This window comes from Pezoporus occidentalis, unplaced genomic scaffold (genome assembly GCF_034315485.1).
Source record: "Pezoporus occidentalis ecotype Australia unplaced genomic scaffold, CSIRO_AGI_Poc_V1 ctg225, whole genome shotgun sequence".
NCBI lineage: Eukaryota > Metazoa > Chordata > Aves > Psittaciformes > Psittacidae > Pezoporus > Pezoporus occidentalis.
In genome coordinates, this window is record NW_026914128.1 from 372,247 (window position 1) to 394,758 (window position 22,512).

Consider the following 22,512-nt stretch of genomic DNA (forward strand, 5'->3'; position numbering starts at 1 on the left):
GGTCTTCGCCTGTTGACACCAGCATGGTACCATTACCAATATATAAACAAAGAGAAATTATAACACGGAGCCTGAATCAAACTTGTACGCCGTGTCTGCGGTTGACTTTTGAATGGCTGCAGCTCCAGTGAGTTTATCCACATAAAAGTAATAATTAACATTCCCGAAGTAATAACTGTTCGGCCACATTTCAAACTGCCAGCTCAGATGTTTGCATGCTTCCAGTATGAGCACGATACGGCTCGGTCTTAAAGCTGCCACAGCACAGCAGGTTACTCAGCGTGCATAAAAAGAACTGACATTACGTTCAGCAGGGACTTTATCTTGTTTGAATAATCCTCCCTACAAGATTGCTTCAGCATGCAATGTGTTTCATTTAAGCGAAGTCAGAGAATGCAAAATAATGTGGAGTAATTATGCTATTAGATGTTGCTATTACTGTTTTAAGCCCTCTGCCTCAGAGCATAAAGGGTTTTCTCAAGGCTAAGAATTGTCAGCAGAAGATCAAATGCACCTCTTGAGTAACCTCATTAAAAGCAATGAAGTTTCCTGAAGACTGAAGTCGGTCCCTTGCTAAACTACACCGAGAACTAGGAAAAACACAGGAATACAATATATCATATGCTTCCAATTGGCATGAACTCGTATTTCTACAACACCCCAACCTGAAGTTCTCCAAAGACTTTACAGTCCTCTACAGAACAGAATAACCCATCTAGCAGACCAGCTGCTGACACCTCTGTGTGCTAAGACGCACCGATGCCGTAACTGCATCCCGGAGGTGGGCACCTGCCAACATCAGCCAGAGCATCGGCTTTGGTTGCTGTCTCATCGGGCTCTCTGTGTCACACTCATCTGGTTGGGAAACAGAAATGGCACCTTCAGGTAGACTTAAAGAGAAACAGATGTCTGACGCTGCCAGGAATGTGTGTTTTGAAACCCCCTCCCTCAGCCGCTAACGAATCACAGGCCGGCAGTCCTGAGTTCATCCCTAGCGCCCAACCCAGGCGTGACACTGCAAGAGCAACTTCCTGAGTAACTATGGACAACTGCGGCTCCTGAGGTCCGATGGCAGTCTCCTGTAGAAAAATACAGCGGAGTACTAGAGTGAGTAGCGACTGTGAGCCATTCAGCCACTAGGCTGAAATTCTCTCTGATTACTATTTGATGATATCTTATGCTCAGCATGAGTTCGTAATCTCCTTTCCTACATCCTACACAAGATGGCAATGGATCGTTACAGTGAGTGAGGCAGCTATTGTAATTTTTATTGGAGGTACCAAAAAGGCCTTTTGTCTTCAAATACAGTTCATTTTCAGTCAGGATCAAAACCTAACGGGGAAAACAAGAGGGAAGAAACTCAGCCAGGACTGCTATTTGACAGAACACCACCTCGCCACTGTCCACAAAGACAGTAAAAATTGTGCTCGCTTCCTGAAGTTGTATTACTTTTAACAGCAAACGCTTTTTTTGCCTTACTATGTAACCTTCTGTTTATTTTCATGGCTTTTTCCTAGTGTCCTAGCCCTCAAAGGGAAGCATTCCTTACCAGCATACTTTATGTTGTTGTGACAATGCTACACGGCTTATTCTAGGAAAGACTTGCTGGGATTTATTAGCTAGAGGGCTACTTACTAACCTGACACGTGGAAAATCCTTTTCAGCTTTGCAACTGAGAATACTGCCCGGTGGATGCCATCCGAGCAGTTACGCAGAGCCAGCCTACTTGTACCAGCTGATACGAACATGTCAGTCTGGCAGAGCACTGATACTTGTATGTAAAGTTAAGCTCCTGAGCAATTACATGTGAACTCAAGTGCTGTGCTGGGCTGAAGCCACAGGACCTGAACCAAAACTCGTGGAATTTGATCAGAGTATTTTAAATAACTTCAGTGGATTCTGGATCAGGTCCATGCTGTCTGCTAGAGGTATTGGCTACATTTTTCCAAATAAAAGAAGTTAGGAATAATATATCAAAACCTTTGATCCAGGACTAGCAGGCCCAGGAATTAAGACTCAGTGCCTTTATATGATGAATTTACAGATTTCCTGAACTTAGGAAAGCATGAAAAACACTGACAAATACTTATGTTGACATACAAATAAGTACAGGAGACCAAAGGCTAGAAAAGGCATTCTAATCCTTTAAAAATATTGAACCATTCCAGAGCAGAGAGAGTCTAATGATTTCAGTCCCCAGTTGCTTACACAAGCCCTAAGCCCTGTATCCATGATGACATTTCATTTTACATCACTTGTTTCTTTAATCAGTTGTGTTTCATAAAAGCTCTCTTTCAGCCAGGTCAGCGGGGAATGTGCTGAGCTACCATGAGCAGCGACCGGAGTCCCTGATTTCATCTGCCTGCTTCACGGACTGCACGTCTACGTGCGATCCCAACTCCGTGCCTCGGGGACCGCGGTCTGAGCTCCGTGTGTGCCCCAACGCATTACCCGGCTTTCGTAACTAGGATTACACCAACATCTTCTTAATGTCTGTGGCACCCTTTGTCTGTTCTAAAGAGTGTAACTGTTGACCCTGCCTCATACTCGCTGGTGCTTCTACCACGGTAATTTCTGCTGTCTTTGAGTGCCTTCCAATACTCATTAAGCACTGTGACTTCATATATCCCTTACGTGTCGTTTCTTTTTTCACCTTCCCCCGGAGGAGCTGTGTACACAGCAGAGCACCTTGGACACAGTGTCTGCGGCCTGGTGCCGTGGGTTTAGCCGCTTTTCCCAGGGCAAGTTTACCTTGGACTATGAATATAGTTTCCAGGCTCGACTGGGGCAAGTATCTGACAAGTGAAGCTTCAAACGCTTCATTCATCAAAACCAGTTACACTCACCAAAACAGACCACTGTATGAAAAACTCAACATGCACACACACACGCACACACATACATATAAAAAGGATTTCTTTTAAGAAAACATTTCTTTTACAAAAACAAAAGAATCTAACATGCCCCTTAGATTTTTGACGGGTCAGCTACTAATCGGTATTTATAGCTGCTAAAACCTGTTTTCAGCCTTGAACCAAACAATCCCCTGGCTCCAATGACTGTTACCCAGAGAGTAGCTGAGAAGGGAGCAGCCACAAGCAGAGGAGGCCAGACAGAAAAGAGGAGAAGTAATTTATTGATTCTTCTGATCCCTCCCTCCCAGCCTTTTATTACTGCCGGGTGCTCTGAGCAGAACCATCCCAGATTCCCCCACCCCTGCTTGTGTTCGCTCAGATTGCTGCAGCACGGCCCTTCATAGAAATAACCAGCGGAACACCAATCAACTAATTCATCTACTTGTGGGGGGGGGGATGTTCTAGCAAAATGACCTCCAACCAAGCGTTTCTTTTACCAGGGTGCACGCTTGCGTCGACTAAGTAAGCGTATGAAATTCCTTCTGCCTTCTGTCATCACACCTGATTAAACATCACATATACGCTGTATTTCCAATAGTTGTACTATCTTTCTCCTGATCACTTGCAGGCTGGTACTAATCAAAGAGCTCCAGCTGTAACGGCAAGAACACTGACCTTATTGTAAAGCACCAGAAAGACAGTCTCTGCTCCAAAGACTGTACCTGATTCGAATTGGACATGGGCAAACGTTCCTGTCTTTCTCCTGCAATCCTTGCCCAAGTGACCTCCAGCGTAACTTTGGTGGCCTGCAGCTTCCCAAAACGCCCTACGATCTGTCATGGCCCTTGTGACTATTTTGAGGCAGCTGAAGGTGCTGTAAGAGCATGAAGAAATCTTGCTGCTGAGACTGCTGCGGAACTCTGCCTCCTTCCGCTAGAGATGGGCACAGCTTAGCACGGGGATGGTTAATTTGACCTATCTAAGAATTTAACGTCTGAATTGGCTTCTTGTTTGATTTACAACTGGAGCCAAAGAGCAGGATTTTGCTCATGGGAAATTACCTTCGTGGGTTTTTGACACATACTGCCTGACTAAAGAGAGGAAAGAGATTTCAGTCTTTCCTCAGCGCTAGAGTGTGTTGCATCTTCATACAACAATCACTGAAGTAAAACTGACTACAGAAAATGCACCTCTCCCTGTGTACAAAATGTATCCATGTGCTGAAAGTGTTAGCAACCTGTTAATTAATGGGAATATAAATGATCCAAGGGCTTTCTTTCCTACTTCTTGCAAAGCTTTCCAACCTACTTGGGTTTAAAAGGCAAGAGCGGTACTCGTGCTTCGAAGCTTAACAGCTAAGATGGGTATGTACCTTCCCTGAAGAAAGCATTATACCGAATCCATTGCTATTGTGTGGCATAGCGCCTCCTTTTTTAATCATTTCCTTCTCTATTTCAATTAAATATCATGCTTCCCCCAAAATAAAGCTCAAAGATGCAAAATGCAAACCAGCACTAGCACACCCTGATAACAATGGTACCTTCTGCAGATGGCAATGCTATTAGCATGAGTGACTGTTAGCAGAATGACTCTTGAGATAAATATAACCTGAACGGCGTGAAAGTGTCTGGAGGGAGCTCAAAGTGACCCAAAACTCACTCATTTATATATTTCTTGGGTTGCACTTGGAAACTGTAGTAACCAAGATGCTGTTACAGCTCCTAATTCCCCTCAGCCCTGCAGAATCAATGAGATGGGTTATAGTCTTCCTTGCAAAGTCTTAGAAAGAACTGCTTGCTAGATTTCAATCCAGGAGACTCCAGAGCTTACAGGTGTCAGAGGGCAGGTTTTGGCCTGCAGGCACTTGATTGCAGTTCAAGATGACTGAGGGGGGAGAAGGCCACGTAACCTCAGTGACATACATTTGTCAAAGTGGCAGCTAAGAGACTCCTGCTCCTAGTGTGTTGCATGTAAATCTCGGGAAGAGAACAATCACACAAACCCACAAGCTCATTTTTGTCTCTTTGAGTTTGGCTTGCTTGGTTTCTTTCAGAGCAAGGCTCTACTCCAAGGCTGGAAAGTCTATGAGACTCCACAGGAGTGTTACCATGGAGTTTCATGGGCTTGGGCTCAAGCCATAAATATTTAAGTGGAACTAATAAAACGAAACCCAGAAGATGGCCAAACGCCCAAGTGAAACCATCTCGAGCCTGCATGAGCTGGAGGTAAGGTTAATGTAACGTTGAAGATAAAGGAAAAGCAGCACTTTATTTAACACATCTTCAGCTCCTATCATCAAGCCTTCAGAATGGGAGACAAGCTCCCTTTTAACATTAACTTTCCCTCGATAAAAGCACATGTTTTAGTGAGGGGAAAAAAAAATATCACATATTTTAATAAAATAGAACTAGCAAGGACATAAAAATATGAATTTTGAAAACCAAGCCTGGGTTTCCCGGTGGGAGGAAGTTCACGTCTGCCAATTTCCAATAGCTGGGATGCTGTGAGTACGCATGGTGTTTATTGACTTCTAAATTAAAGCAGTCCATGTCAAGGAGAAGCAGAGTGATAGAGGCCACTCTTCCAGCTTCACACCGTGCGTGTAAAACAGTAACCATCAGCAAAACTTTACTGAATGAACTGCCACCAGTGCAGCCGTGAGGTATTTTGGAACAGGAGAACATCGTCCAGCCAAGTGCGCACCCCTTCTTTGCTTATCTCATTCTCATTTTCTGCTTTTTTCACTGTATTGCTCAATCAATCCCATCCTTCCCCCCAACCAACAAGCCACCCTTCATGTCTCCTGGATCGATTTATATATACCACACACTTCAGTCATTCCCCTTCATTTGTTAACTTTTTCCAGATGACTCTCAGTAAAACTGCGTGGATAATTCACAATTAATCATTTACTCAGTGAGTTTACCTTCTTCTTATGTTCTGTTTTCCTCCAACACATTCTTTGCTAGAAAGTATTCACTCACTATGGGCTGGCGTTGCAGGCGAGTGCCTGTGTAGCTACTGTTAAGCAAGAAGCCCAGCAGAGGTCCCAGTCTTACCCTTCAGACAAAGCTATTGTCCACCAATAACAAGATCAGGAAAAGATGATGTTTTCCACCAGGAAAACAAGATCAGTTGAGATGTTGGGGGTACAGCTCCTCCCGATTCTTCCCATTTAAAGCAGAAGAAGGGAGTATGCCTTTCCCCTTTAACTTGTCTTCTCCTTCCTCTCAGAGCCTGGTCCAGATCTTACAAGCTCCAACATCTTTGCTTAGCGACCCTGTACTACCCAGTATTTAAGCTCCAATCAGTTTTGATTGCTCTTTTTCTCTTGCATTATCATAGTTTAGAAACATGCAGTCCTATTAAATAAGCCATCATCAACATATTATCAGTAGGGCAGACTTCTAGCTCTGGTTAACAGAGAAGCTCCAGTGAAGGCAGCAGCATCACTTCACATTTACATGAAGGGAACTGAGGTGTGAGTGAGTGGCTGGGTGGGTGTTCATCCACTAGCCAAGGCTAACTCAGCAAACAGCATGCCTAAATAAAGCACAACAAGTACATCTTTGGCTCACCTTCCCTCAGCCTCAGTAAGCAGGTGGTTGCTGCACTTGAAAGAGTGAGCCTGAGCCTCTGTTTTGCAATTGACTCTTCAAGTGGTGCTGAGGAAATGTGCAAAAGTACTCCCCCAGGGAAAACCTCGTGTTAAGGAAATTCACCAAGAGGAGGGCCCTGCTCCAACACCTCTTTGCACATTTTAATCAGTGACCATAAATACCATAAACATTGCTTAGAATAAGGACTGGTCCTCACCCTGCCTTCTAAGGAACCTGAGCTATAGACCTCAGCATAAGAAGGACACGGAGCTGTTGGAGCAAGTCCAGAGGAGGCCACAAGGATGCTCAGGGGCTGCAGCACTTCCCATATGGGGACAGGCTGAGAACACTGGGGCTGTTGAGCCTGAAGAAGAGAAGCTGCGTGGAGACCTCAGAGCTGCTTCCAGTGTCTGAAGGGGGCTGCAAGGATGCTAGAGGGGGACTCTTCATCAGGGACTGCAGCGACAGGACAAGGGGTGATGGGTTCAGACTGAAACAGGGCAAGTTCAGATTAGATCTAAGGCAGAAGCTCTTCCCTGGGAGGGTGCTGAGGCGCTGGCACAGGGTGCCCAGAGAAGCTGTGGCTGCCCCATCCCTGGCAGTGCTCAAGGCCAGGTTGAATACAGGGGCTTGGAGCAAGCTGCTCTACTGAAGGTGTCCCTGCCCACGGCAGGGGGCTGGAACTGGATGAGCTTTAAGGTCTTTTCCAACCCAAACCACTCTGTGATTCTATGATTCTATGTTCTTTATCCTTTCACATCTCTGGATCATCAACTCTCTAATTCCTTTGTTTTGAAAAAGCACTCAGTGTCTTTGAGAAAACTATATACCACTCATTTCCCCATGGAAAATGGTCTTTGTGGTTAGGCACACTTAGAAGTGAAAAGATGTGGGTTTGAACCTCTGACTGAGCAAGAGCTTTCACCACAGCACTCAGTCACATACAAACACCACTTACCATCTCCGTGACCATCTACAAGAGAACATGACCACGATGACGGCTTTGTGAGGGATTAGAGTATTTTGCTGCACCAGTCTCTGGAAACACCTACAAGACAAAGTGCCTCAAGGGCTTCAGGTAGAACAAACACCGGTCTGGGGATGTCAAGTACAGCAGGGACACAATTACTTAGCTGGTCAAATCAGGCCAGTTTAGGCCTGCACAAACCTCAAGGGACAACTGTTCTTTTGCCAGCAGAATAAATGTCTTGCACCCTTGAAGGCTATTGCTGAGGGACAGACATTCTTAGGCATTCCGTACTTTAGGATGATATATTATCCACTGTATTTACCTGATTTCATTGGGAGGTTTTTCATTGTATCATGTACTCCTTTAGCACCTACTTTAGGAAATGAATCATGCCCTAAAAAAACTTCATTCCTTTCCACTGGCTGACAACAATCTGGCTTGGATGTATTATCCCCAGTTTAGGCATCGATATGTTCTGATTAAACCCTCCCCAGACACAAGGAGGACTGGATGTGCTTTACTGCTCGACAGCAGCTGAACAGGCCCTTTTGAGTGATAGGTTTTGGATTTAGATCATCTGATTCTAACAAAAATGATGCTTTTACCACTCAAGTCTTTTCCTGGACCCTGCTTTTGCGGACCTTGTTGACAAACATTGTGCGATATGAATAAAATGGCATATAAACTGTTTTTTTTATATATATATATGAATAAAATGGCATATAAACTGTATGCTATGTTTGATAGAAATTGTGGAGCCATCTGTCGTTTCACCTTCTGCTAAAGGAATACCAATGTCCTCACTGTGGCTTAAACAACTCAGATTCATTTGGCGTTCATACACTGAGGAGATAGACACGAAGTTTGGAGTGGGAGTGAGTGTTTTAAGAGGGTGCTGTGTTAGAATGGAAAACAGTACGCTGCTTCAGCGGGTAAGCATCTGAGCCTGCTTCCACATGAATGAGACATTTCCAGAGGCCTTGGCAAAGCCCAGCTAAACACAATGCTCATTCAGTTCATAAAAAGGGCTGCACTTTCTCTCCTGACAAATCTGACTCCCGAGCACACAGCGTGGCCACAACTCACCTCTGAGCTCCCCTAACGCGGGCCAAAACTTCACAATACCCACCGATGATTTGCCTTCATTAAGAGCCCACATTCAGAATGAAATAAGCCTCGGGACCCACACTTTTCAAGACAATTGATGCATGGATTTGCCAGACCTATCGCTTGCAGCACAGAGCCCATTTTTGTCCCTTTAATGTCCCAGGTATGTGAAACCCAGGGCCATAAAATGGAATTCAAACAGGTCTAACAGTCAAGCTTGTCTAGGTACTTTCTGCCCCCAGAAAAAGTATTTGGTGGGTTGCACAAAAGTTCCACTGAGCTCTGCACTGCTGCAGGGCCGCCGGGCTGCTGAGCTTCAAGGAAACACACCATCCTTTATTTTAATCATCTTTTCCTGTGCGCCGCTTACCTTTACGCACGTATTTGATTTGGAAGCGCTCATAGTTTTCATACCTCCATTAATCATTGGGAATGAGCACTGGGGAGCTCTGGGGAAATTTCGGGGGGTGACATCATCACCGGGATCCTGAAAACACTAATGAGGAATGGCAGGGGAGCGCAGCTGGGAAATGAAGCTAAACTGATAGCACATTGTGGCTGGCTAATTGCAAAGTTTTAACCCACAATCAAGGTGAAATCGTTCCAATACTGCTGCGCAGTTGCTCTTCTATGAGCACAACTTCAGTGTGAAAGATGCAAAGGCGATACGCAAAATGCTGGTAAAGAGTTAATTCGGCACCTCCCTGCTACGGGTCATCCTGGGAAAGTCACTTCTATCCATCTGGTTAATTTATGAAGTGATCCAATGCTGTATGTGCATTTCTTGGTCCATTCCCCCCCCCCCCCCCCCCCCCCAGGACCCACAGAGGCTGCATGCCTTCTCCCTGTCCTCATCATTAGTTGCACCGAATCTTATAGTCCAAGCATTCATAAGGAATTATGAAGGGAAGTGGGAAAAGATTTACTACTAGAAAGAGTCTTGGACACATACATGTAATAAATCACAGGTCACTGGCCTGGCCTGTAAGCAAACTGTTGTTTAGCCAAAGAAATAGTTTATGTTCCTCTTATCGGGAATGACTTCATTAGCATTTCTAGAATTCTTAACTGAGCACAGAGCAGTTGATACATCCTGCACAGAAACGGAGCTGAAAAGTGTCCAAGGCTTTATTATTTTTCCAGAAGAAAATGTCCTGGTTTTTCCAGCTGCAGGTTGGGCAAGTTCCATTTCGTGAATGTTTTTAAATCTCCCAAGTATTAATGTTAGAAGTAACACAAGATTCATTAGCTGAGCTTAAAGTAGTTTTCAGAGGTGCACTTGATGGAACACGAGCTCATCCATGATGCTCAGAGGACATGGCAGATTACTAGCCACACAAAAGGGCGACTATTTGCTAACATACACATCAGGAAACCTTGGAGCCAGCCATTGAGATTCAGCACAAAACTATGTCTGACTGAACACTAAGGTTTCAGCATTTTGACATTGCTCTCAATTTGCTTGGGTTTTCATCCAGAAAGCAATGATTTAAAGACTAAAGGCTCTGTTTAGCAAAAATGTTCCACTGCTTTTGCAATGCTTAAGCCAAGAATGTCATGAAACAGCTTTTTGGCACCCAGACGAGCTATTAAGCAGCAGCTCAGCTGGGACCCCAAACCAGGTGTCTCCTGCAGAGAGCACTCAGGAGGTAGACTTTTCATGTTAACAGCTCTCCCCAGCCTTGCTCTGCTCCCAGGCTCCATTCAGGACCGTGACCTCTCTTTCTGCAAAAGCAGTTTCCAGAAGTCAGACTTTGCAATGACAAATGGTCTTGTCCCGAGCTCCACGTCGTGAGCCCCGTGACCGTACTGACTCCCCACCCGACACAGGCAGGGATTCTCTGTCTTTGCACGCCGTAGGTGACTGCAGATACTGAAATGAGCGTGATTTCTGCATACCAGTTGAGCAGTGGTCAGTGTGCAGCTCCTCCAGAGACCTGCCAGCCCCCTGAGCGGAACGCTGCACGTTCCCAAAGCTTGCAGTGGGGCCCATTTGGCCTTTTCATCACCAGCCAAATCTCATGTGGTCCTGAAGAGAGAGGCAAATCAAACAGAAGGAGGACAGAAAAGAAGGAAGATAAAAAACCCCATAAAGGCTCAGTTCCGCGGCCACGATGAAATGAAACCAACACTTTTGCCACCTGATTAGAGGTGAAGGAAAACTTCCAAAAACATTTGCTGAAAGTCATCTAAAGATTCCAACTGAGGGGAGAGCCTGGGGGAAGCGCTGGGAGGGCGAATGAACCCGCCTTGGCTGTGGGTTTGACCTTTCCCCATTCTCTGGCAGTGTCTTGCAGCAGCAGTTAGCAGAGCAGGAGGCTGTAAATCAGTATCACAGGACATTTGCAGAGCATCGGATTCAGGCCCGCAAGTGCTCGCATGTGAAACTACTCAGAGCAATGAGGCTCATCCAGAAAGCAGGAGATTGCAGGTGCCTGCTCAAAGCAAGTTTCAGCGCTGAACTTTGCTCTTTGCCTCGCAGATACAGCAATAAGCAGCTCCAGTGTAGGAGACGCATCCAAAACAGGCCGGCAGGAGCATTAATGTCCTACTTGAAAGTGCTCCCTATCTTCAGTTCTCCTTAAGAGAATAGTAGTCTGGGAGTGAGACACCAAGAACAGCAAGGACCATCTTCATGCTCTTAGTATCAAGAAACAATTAGACTGCTAAAACGCTCTTGTGCTTATTAAGCTCCAGCTCACAAGAGGAATATTGGAGGAAAGGAACGGGCAGCCAAGGGGACAGGTGGCAGGGCTAAGCTTCTGTCAAAAGGGCCATCTTACAAGGGGAAGCAATTTAATACCGTGTCAGCGCCAATCAGTATTGCTTTCATGGAAGGCTGCAGACACAGGGCTCTCAGGCCCTTGCTAATTAATTCTCATGGAGATATTGCTAACAGATGGTAAGCACACGATTAGTCACGGCATCTTTGGTGTCCACTCGAACAGAGTCTCACAAAAAGGAAAGGATTGTAACGTTAGCTGTACGAGTTCCGAAGCTACTCTCAAGTAAGATATTGCTACGTTCACCACGATAGCTCTGCCCTACAGAAGTGGAAGTACCGTGTTCATATTCTACCTGGTAACCCTGAATTGTTCTGAGCAGAGCAAACCTACGGGTGGGCAAATGTCTCTACCTATGGGAAAGCAAGGCTTAGCTCTGGTTTTTACACGAGATACCTGTCCGTTGCTTCAGTTTGCTGCTGTGAATGGCAAAGAGTTTGTTTCTTTCATTCAGAAACATTCTGAAACGGACAGAGCAACTAACATTCCTCTCTCAGTAATACTGCCCATCGGCTTCCTATTCAGCGCTTCCTTGTTGAGGAGAGAGTACACACATGGAGCTCCAAAGCATCAAAGGCTCGTTTTATAAGTCTAATGTTAAAGTTATGTGCTGTTGCAAGCTAGGCCAGCTCCTAAAAGGCATGTAAAATCAGAGTAAATGGAGCCCAGCCTGGCAGCTGTGAAAACTTGGGCTGTTAGTGCAGCCAAAGCAGATGCGGCGGCATTCGGCAGAGCAGGCACCCGGGTCTGGCTTGTCTGCACGGAGGGTCGTCCAGGCTGGCACATCCCCTTTGCCAACATTCAGATGTGTTGTGCTTGGGTGTTGTCTACACAACGGGGCTGGAAAAGCATGCGGTGATAAACCTGGCATGTTCCAGAAGGAGGATACTTAAAAGAAACAGCATGCAACTAGATTATAGCTCAAGAAATCCCAACCTTTAAGGGAGCCTATAAACTACATACCAAACCCTCGCATGGCTGAAAGCCCCGGAACACATAGCACATACCTCAGAGGGGATAAAAAGGGTTCAGGGGTGGCAATAGCAGTGGGTCTGCAGGAGTTCCTTGGCTCCAGCCCAGCAGAGTCTGGTGCTGGCGCTGGCAGCCCCCATGGCCTCTGTTTGCCAGCAGCTGGCACTCAGATGCTCTGGCACATTTTGTCTCAGCAGCACCTTGTTGCTGGTCTCTTAACGTGGCCCCAGCGCAGAAGTTCAAGCGTGAAAAGCTGTGGATGTGTGCTCGCTGTTCAGCCAGCCCTAACGCAGAGCGATACCTCAGCACGCTTTTTACCTTCTTCTCAGGTCGAGGATAAAGCAAAAACCCCAAAACACGAGAAATCTTTATGTGTTGAAGAGGAGAAAACATCTTCAAGGACAGTCGCTGTGTTCCTTACGGCTGAGGTAGAGCCCAAACCCAGTGGGAGTCTGGCTGTTGACTTCAGTGGAGCAGCCTTGAGCTGCTAAGACTGCTAACACAAAATGTTCCCAAAGGGCCTGCGCAGGATGACTCCCCAGCTTGTAGGACAACCTGGGAGAGCAGGGTGACTGGAACCACACAAAGAAGTTAAGTACGGAGTGGAGAGTGCTTGAATGGGAGCTCTGAACACAAGCTTTGTAAGTCAGAACCTTGCTAGGTCTCAACTTTATCCAGATCGATTTTAAAACAGAAATGCATGTGTGTTATTAAATACATGGCAGGTCTGTATGGAGAAAGCTAAAGCAGTTTCCTATGCTCACGAGCGAAAGGTGAAATCACAAGCGCGCCGGTCTGAACTGACTCTAACCCCCTGAGAAAAGAGAGACATATTGACTGTCCGTGGAGGGAACGCTCTGTTGATACCAGGCTATATTAGGCTGTGTGATGTGCTTTGCTTTCTCCACTGCTTAAACTGTGTATTTTATCATCCATTTCCAGGTGGTTTCCTGTGCAAAGTTCAAAGGAGTCGGACAATTGCTGAATGAAGCTGTTTTTCCTGGGTGAAAAGATGTTTGAAACGCCTGGCAGGGTTAGCTGAGATCCAAACCCACTCCCATTAAAAGGCCAAATTCCAGTCCACAGAAACTGATTTCCCTGTTGTTAAGAGTAGGAAACAAATGGTGTCTAGACACATCATGTGTGCCAGAGGGAACACTGCTAAAAGAAGGCTTCTCAGGGACTGCTAATAAAGCACCCCTCTTGCTTTGGTAGGTTTGCTGCTGCTCTTCCATCAGATAAGAGAGAATGGGCTCTTTCCTCCCCCGTGATCCACCCCTGCTCAAGTATTTCACTGCTGCGGGTCTCTCACCTCGCGTAGCCCTGGTAGCTCCAGGGATGGTTTGGTATTTTCAGTGCTGGCTAGAAGGGACCACCTCTGAGAAAGGAGAAGAGAATCAATATCCCTTTTGTGCCTCCGAGAACTGCACTGCCTTTTCCCAGAGTACGGCCGGTTCTGCACCCTTCCAACGGGAGCCTGAGAGCCTTGACCAGAGACAAATCCCTGCCCGCTCTGAAAGACTGCAGCCATTCAGGAAAAGCATTTCTCCTTTCATACAGAGCTGTAAGAAAAAGAGCAGGTTTTGTGCCCAATGAAGCCAGACTTCTGTGCTTGTTTCTGGCTGCCCACCTATAGACGCAGGCTGGATTAGCTTATCCTCAAAACAGAGCGTTTACACTGGGGAGAGAAGAGTTGGTGGTACCATTGAAGATGTAATGAACAAATCAGTTTGTCATCAGTTTGTAGTGGTACAAACATTCAGAGTATTGCAAGACAGCCGGAATAACACTGTGCTCTCCAAAGCAAAATGCTAGCGTTTGGTTAGCGGCAGCAGCGGGTACAACTGAACTCTTGCTGCTGGAATGGTCCGTTTCTGTGAGGTTAACCACGCTTTGGCCAGCACCAAGCCAGAAATTACCCTCTTGGCTGCTAAGACAGCGGCCTAAATGTGCAGACTGAGGAAGGAATCTGTGGTTCCAGCTGCTTCAGCCAATTCAGGGATGGCATAAGGGAGTCTAGCGTGACTTTAGACTTGGTTAAACCAGGTCTAAAATTGACCCCCCCCCACTACAATATCAATGCCAAAATGCAGTACATCTGCTCGTGATAACTGTACACCTTAATCAGAAGTGGAATCCCCCAAATGAACGCACGCAACCACAGTGACTGACAGCACCAGCTCTTCAGGCAGAGCTTGTTGAGGCAAGAGGAGCCCAAGTTCCCCCAGAGCTGCCGCTAGAAGGACCAGTGTTTAAATACGTATGAATTTGCTGAATTTGCACCATTCAGGCAGAAAAGCTGTTGCTGCAAAATTTGTTTCCACTGACACAGTTCAGGAAAGCATCAGAGATCTGTGCACAAGTGTGTATCTAAAAACACAGAGGCCCTACTAATGACCATGGTCACTGGTTTTATGGTGATGAAGCATCAGTATTTTATCTGTTGCCTTCAAACATTCAGAGAACCAAAAAGAACTCTTCACCCTAGAACCAGCCTCTCCCAACCTGTGACAGTGCAAAAAGGCTGCAGATGTACTGTACTGACACTGTATTCTTGACGTAGTCCCCCTGAGTCTCCACAGGACAGGGTTTTGTCTGACTGCTGAAGTGAAAATTGCACTGAAGAGGGAAAACAGTTTTGTATTCAGTGAGATGAGTCATTACAGTGTTTTTGACAGCAATTCCTTTAGCTTCATCCGGCACTGCATTTGTCACTGGCTTCCCCCAAACCAGAAAGTAAAGTCCTGGCAAGTACCTTTTTACCTTTGAAGTGTATCAACCTGTTTTGAGGTCTGAATTTGTTAAGGGAGCACAGATGTGACCACTGTCCCGGAGGCACTCCTATTATAATTAGGAAATGATACTGAGCCTTTAGATACAGAAGAGGAATCTGCGATCTGACTTAGCTATGAGTGAGTCTCAAAGAGCATTACTGAAGGAGTCTGCAAGGGTTGCTGTATTTGAACACACTCATTGGCCTTTTAGTCTGCTCCTGTTTCAGGGAAGGAAGGAAAGAAGGCAGGAAGGAAGGTGGGAAGGAAGGCAGGAAGGCAGGAAGACAGGAAGAAAGGAAGGAATTTATACACTGCCTCATACAGATAATTGCAAGGAAATAGCTACAAGCATCATGAGTGTGGAAATAACTGGAGAAGAGCATTTATATTCAGTTTTTGTACTTAAGAAATTCTACAGTGTTCTTTTTGTTAGATGTCACAGTCTGCTGGACTTTGGATTTCACAGAGCATTTCATAAGGCTTTGTGAAATCCACATCCCCTTTTTAACACCAGGCCTTACATATTCTATGTGGTATTGAGAGACACAACACATTTTGCAAGAGGCCGAGAGCTTTTTGCAAGTGGCAAATGCCCCATCCCTGGCAGTGTTCAAGGCCAGGTTGGACACAGGGGCTTGGAGCAAGCTGCTCTAGTGGAAGGGGTCCCTGCCCACGGCAGGGGTTGGAACTGGATGAGCTTTAAGGTCTTTTCCAACCCAAACCAGGCTGGGATCCTATGAGTCTACCGGGCATGTTCACTCACTGCTGAGCCTGGCTTGTTGACCACAGCCTCAGTTGTGCTGATGGCAGCTTTGCAAGTTTAGATGAAAATCCCATCCCTGCGTTTTATTCGCAGCAAGATTAAAGGGAGACATACGGAAAGCACAAGGGAAAATAAAAATAAGAAGCAGAATTGTCTGACATTTCCCCTGTAACACACCATTACATTTTAAGACCACGGGAAGTCGGCCTTTGTCAAAAAGCTATGTAACGTAATGGCCTGAAGCTGAAAACCAGAGATAAAAGACCAATTCTGAAAACAGACATGACACACACAATATCCTACACCTAAGCCCAAGGAAACCAGGCAGCAAAAGCACTATAACTGCAAAAGCGACATTAGGAATACAGCTTATAAATACATACATTAGAAATACTTCCGGGTCCATCACAGCTGTATTGTCACACAGTGTTTTCCAGAATTGGTTTGCACTGACGATTCCTGCATCTGACTTTGCCCAAATAGACTTAATACCGACTTCAAAGCCTGCGCTTTCCCCATAGGGTAAAATCCCTGGTGTTAGCAATACACATGCAGGCAAAGCTGTCCTGAGACTTCAGGCCTCTACCACCAGTAAAAACCAATCTGCCCAGGGCAAGAAGCAAAAGCCGCCTGCTTTTGTGATGGTTTTGGCGCCTGTTTGCATCCCTCCAGAATGTGCCATACCCGTGGCCAATGCTGATCCTGCCGATTCCCAGCTCGAGCAGCGCTTCATCCCTACCAAAGACCTATAGATCCCATCTGTTGCCTGAGAAAAGGCAGATCCTGCAAGCCCAGGGCCCAGCCTGCTCGTGGAGCTGGCTGCAAAGCAACCTGCTCCCACAGTGCGGAAGAGCAGGAACAGTGCCCACAGCTCCATGGGTTTAGCCAGTTGTGAAACCACAGAGAAAGGCTCCCTTTCTCCACTCCTCGCTCGGCCAGCCCAAAGCACTAAACCCCAAGCCTTTCCTAGCCGTAGATTACGGCTGGGAACTGAAGCATGCACAGAACACAAGCGTGTCAGTGACACAGGTACCGGCATGTTCTCAGCCAGGAATTTGATGCAGGCTCCTAAGGAGAAGCGTAGCTGCCTTCTCGTAGCTATGCCTGCCGCAGGAGAAGTTCCTGCTTTTCATTCACAATACGTTGTTGGGGTTTTCAACCTCAAAAATTACTGCAAGATGAGAGAAGGAGAAGAAGAGATGGTTTCCTGCCGAGCTCGGCTCAGCCCCTTGCCTCGCTGCACTCTCCCTTCTCTGCCCAGGTACGTGCAGTCAGGATGGGAGCAAAGCCACAGGGGCTGGCTCTCAGCAGAGTTTACCAAGTCATTGCCGTGGCTGTCCCCTCGCATGTGCTCCTCCTCTGATGGAAGTCCAGCTCTCCTGTGCCCTGCTATAATCACTTGTCATGGAAGGAAAGATCCGTCCTCAGTGAGCTTTGCCGTGAAGAATTTCTATCATCTTATAACTATCACTTTCTTTAGTCTCATTACAGCCCTGGAAATTGCGTAGGATCATGACCATTTCTCAGAAGGGAAAACCGAGTTTTCCCTTTTTGGCATGTCAAGAATGATAGCAACATCCAGTGATGAAACCCAAAATTCCCTGCTCCAAAACATGAACTCACGCCTCACCCATAGTGCTTCCTTGCTTTAACCAGTTATTTCTACTTTCTTCAGCATACAAATTGAGGCAAGTATTATACATCCCAACATATATAATCCACTGTCCCCTTGTATGTGTGTCTCCCTTACACTCTCATCTTTGTATACTTGTGATATTGAACATCTTGCTGCATGCGGAGACAGAACAACCATAAGTGCTGCTATATATGTGATCTAACTCATACAAAGACATTCCTGTTTAGGAAGCAGTGGAACAAATCAGACTCTTCCCTGAGGTGATATTTTATTTAAGAGGTAAACTTACAAAGCTATTTACGGAGCTTTATCAGGACAATTTGAAATCTCCTGGAGCAACACTATGGATCTTCTGTGCACATAGGCGAGGGAAAGGGGGCTTTCTCTTCAGACACAAGAGAGAGATGGAGGCATTCACTTAGACCATTACACGGCCTTCCCTGTGCCCAGTTTGTTAGCCTTATACCACAGGACACTTGACAGCATAATGATAGGAAATTACGTGAAATGTAAAGGAAAGCAAACACCTATTTTGAAGAAATGCCCACTTAGCACTCAGCTCGAGCGCCTGCATCTCCCAGCTCAGCAATAACAGATTACTGGAGAACAAAGTACACATTCTCCTGCGAGAGTGGAAGGGCCCTGATGTATATTTCTATCGCATTACATGCCTACCATCATGAATCTTAATCTTCACGTTAAAGTCACAAGGGCTGCTATTGTTCAGATCCTTTCCACTTTCAGCCCCCATCTGAAAACACACTCTTCCATTCGAAAAAATAATAGTAAAAAGGCTTTGACACATGCCTGGATACAGGGAGTTTCCAAGAAAGAAAAAAGAAGTTTGGTTGCTATTCCTTCCAGTTGTGAAACAGGAATTGCTTTTGTATGAGCACGAGAGTGAGACTAAACATTTATAGAATCAAGTAGGGATTGAAATATAGCATTGTGGTTACTAACATGCTGCAGCAGCAGATCAAGTTTCACGTTTCATCAGCTGAATAGAGTCTGTGTGCTGGGCTATTGTGGTTCAGTAGCTGACAGCAGTCAAGTAAGTGCTGCTCTCTTCCTGGCTTAATCATTCCTATTACACTCAGTGTCAAAACAATAATGTCAGTGAAATGGGCTTGCTGACATTACAGATTAGAACTGAGTGATTCTGAATGTCCTGTGACTGAATTGCGCTTTATTTCCCCCAAATTACATGCTACGATTGCAAATTGAAGAGCTGAGATCTCAACAGGCTGTGTCAACAAATATGGACTCCAAGCTGCCAGCGAGATGATCCGTCATGAAATTCATGAGGTTTATTGTGTACTAACAAAAGAGCAACTGCCGAAACCTTTGGCCATGTGGTTGCAGAGCATCACGAGAACAATCAGCTTTGTTGGGAGGGATGCATTCAGCTGCACAAGACGCGAGAGTCCCCGGGGTAATCTTAGAGATTTAAGAGGTGTTCCAGAACTGGAAAGAAATCGTTGCCTTGATTTTCTATCTTCCGTCTGCCAACCAGCACAATTTACCGAGACTCATCTCCTGATCTTCACTCAGAATTCCCGAGTGACGGCCAGAAGCAGGGTTTAATGACCGCAGTCACCAGGACACTTACTGAGAAGAGCAGGGCATTGCTGACATCTGCCCTTTGGGTAGCACAGAGAGCAACTCTGTACTCCAATGATTCTATGATTCGATGACTATGAAAAGCTGAGGGACCTGGGGGGTCAGTCTGGAGAAGAGAAGGCTCAGGGGGACCTGATGGCTCCCTACAAGTGCCTGACAGGAGGATGGAGCCAGGAGGGGCTGGGCTCTGCTCCCAAGGAACAAGGGATGGGACAAGAGGAAACGGCCTCAAGCTGCCCCAGGGCAGGTTTAGATGGAGCTGAGGAACAATTCCTGCCCCAGAGCGGGCTCAGGCATTGGAACAGGTTGCCCAGGGCAGGGCTGCAGTCACCGTGGCTTAGTGGTGGCCTTGGCAGTGCTGGGGAAGGGTTGGACTGCATGAACTTCAAGGCCTTCCCCAACCTCGTTGATGCCATGATTCCATAAGGACATGTGCTAATAGCAGAAGATTCTGACACATTTACCAACTGTGTTTTGATTCATTACTTTTGCTCAATGAATGGTTACTGGGAAGCCCCAGCTTTACCCAGTTACGTGCCTGGCAACCTCCTTTGTGTAAGTGAATGAGAAAGCGTGTCCTCATTTCATATTTAGCAGAAAGCCAGTCATGCACGTAATGAAGGAACAGGCTTTAGCATGGAATAATGGGTGCCAGGAATACAGCAATTCGTGATGTATAATCACAGCACATCTGTTGCTGTCTCCCCATGGGTGGTCCAGCTCCAGAACATCCCCAGTGTTGCACCTTTTGCAAGGCAGCCCAGTGCTGTGATGAGTGCTGCTTCCCATTTCCCATAGGCTAACACTGCTTTTCGGGGTGAACCTACTGTAGAGCTCCAATAACAATGGCAATCACCACCTGTGGTCAAAAGGAGAAACTGAAGAGTACGTGTGGCTAAATACACACACGCAGTTTGGGTTGATTTATCGTCAGTTAGAAAAGCACCCTCTGGTTTTTCCATCCCTGTTTTCCCAGTGCTTTGACAATAAAGGAATTCTTTTCTTCCTCCTCATAACTGTAGTGGTGGTGGTTCCTCAGGTCACAAATGACTCCACGACATAAGGACAATACGATCTCTCCAACGGCTAGTTAGAGTGTTTTAGCATTAACTCTGCATTTCCTCTGCCTTTCTCTTTCCACTCTCTCCTCCTGCCCCTCTCTTCCACATTTGCAGTGTAAAGGGGACTCTTCTCACCCAGCAGAGCACTAAAGCTCTCTCCAGATGCTTCAGTCCCATCCTTCCCTGTGGGTCTTGCTCCAGAAATGCAATGGAAGGATATTTCTAGGAGGGTTGGAACTAGATGATCTTAAGGTCCTTTCCAACCCTAACTATTCTATGATTCTATAATATTAAGCTTTTATTAACGCGAGGTGGCTCCTTTCAAGCAACTATGGCAAACTTGATGGTAAGAATGAAAGCAGAACCTGAACTAGTAAGTTACAAAACACCCTTGTTTAGGGACTACAGACTGTTACGGGGATGGGCAACAAGAGGCAACTCTTGGATCTCACAAAATCTAAAGTGCCTGGTTGCAGACATGCAAAGTGACTGACTATACACTATGGGACTATACACTAAAGTTCAGCAAAGACCTACCAAAGCCTCAAGCATTCCTCAAGCACATCTTTGCCCCGGCGGTCACTTTTGCCTTCTTCCTGTCCTCAGAGCTCAGCCCCAACTCAGTCCCTTCCACCTGTCCACCTCCACCTCCATCACGTTTTCTCCCAAAGAACAGAAACGCCACCACCAAAAGGCAGTAAGCAGCTTATGTCCCAGTGTCACTTCAGACAGAGGGAAGATGAAAACACATGAAGACACCTGGTTTTCCCAGATTTGGGCACAGCCAGGGGAAACAAAGGGCAGCTTTGATTTCCTCTGCCCACTCTGTGCCCTGGGACAGGCTTATTCATTTCCCATGGGGAGGGAAGTATGGCTTGGATGGGTGGCAGCATCCAACCCACTCCTTGGCCAGCCCACAGCTATCATGCTGAGCCCCAGCTCAGCGCTCAGCTCAGGGCTGGCCCCAAACTGAGCTTGGCTCACAGGGTCCTGCCAAACACTCTCACAACTGTCGACCTTAGGAGGAGTTTGAATGCCAGGACTGTTGCCTTGGGACCGCTGCCTTGAGATTGTCACCTTGGGACCAGGCCCATCTCCAAGCCAGCAGACTTCAAAACAAGCTGAAAAAACGCCTCCAGGGAAAAATGCCCTTTAAAGAGGTTTTTTACACTACAGTGGAGCTCTGGCTCTCCCTTAAGGCACAGATCCACACGCTAATCAACAGGCAGAGCTTCAGCAGGAATCCGTGGAAACCCATACATTTCCCAGTCATTTCCATGAAGAAATATCACACTTCATTTTCTGATAAAGTCTTCTGACCAAGCTAATCTTAACAAAATTAGAATAAAAGGAGCAATGTTCTTTCTGGAAAGCCCTAATGAAGCCCAGGTATGCGGTCTAGGAAACACAGAGCTGCGTAACCTGATGGAAACGATCACTGCCAATTGTCAGGACACTTCTGCTTCTTCTCATCCTAGTTTCAAGTCCATCTGGTTTCCACCTGCTCTGCATAAAACTGGTTCCTCCCTATTCCAAACGTGAGCATCACGTTCTCTGGTTTGGTCCATCACTCTCCAAGTGACGTTTAACTCAGAAAGTCAACTTCACCTGGTATATGGATGCAGCCAGATGGGAAGGAGATGGGTGTCACAGGAAACTTATCTGAGCCATGAGGAGACATCCCAAACTTCAGAAGGGGCAGTTAAGTGGGGACATGGATATACCAAGCCTCTCTGATTCAAAACTTCAACTGCTTCACTTTTAAGAACCGGATTCCTCAGCATAGGAAGGGCATGGAGCTGTTGGAGCAAGTCCAGAGGAAGCCATGAGGATGCCCAGGGGCTGCAGCACCTCCCGCACGGAGACAGGCCTTAAACTTTCACACCCTCTGCACCAGTTTTGCACTCTGTCCGGACAGTATGCCTCACCTGTGACCTGAAATCTCTAATGGACAAAGCACACCTTCTGTCTCCATTACTGTTTCCTAGAGGGTTTTCCATTTGCTGCCAGTAGTGGCACTTATTGAAGATAATGGTGAGTTGTGAGACCTGTTAAAAACATAAAGTTCATTTGAAGTAGTCCTCATAAAGGTATGAAATAAGTCTTAAGTTCAATATCCAGAACTGAAGCTGGAACATGAGAATTTCTCCTTAGATGTAAGGAAAAGATTATTTACCATGAGGATCACTGGACACTGGGACAGGAGTTCAGATTGGTTGGCAAGCTTTCTGGATACATGAAAGTCAGCTAGAAATACAGTCCTGAGCATGCTAACTTCATGTAGGAAGACTGGATTACAGGCGTCAGAGGTCTATTCCCACCTACGCTATTCTGTGATGCGATTTTCAGCGCAGTTTATGTCCTATGACACC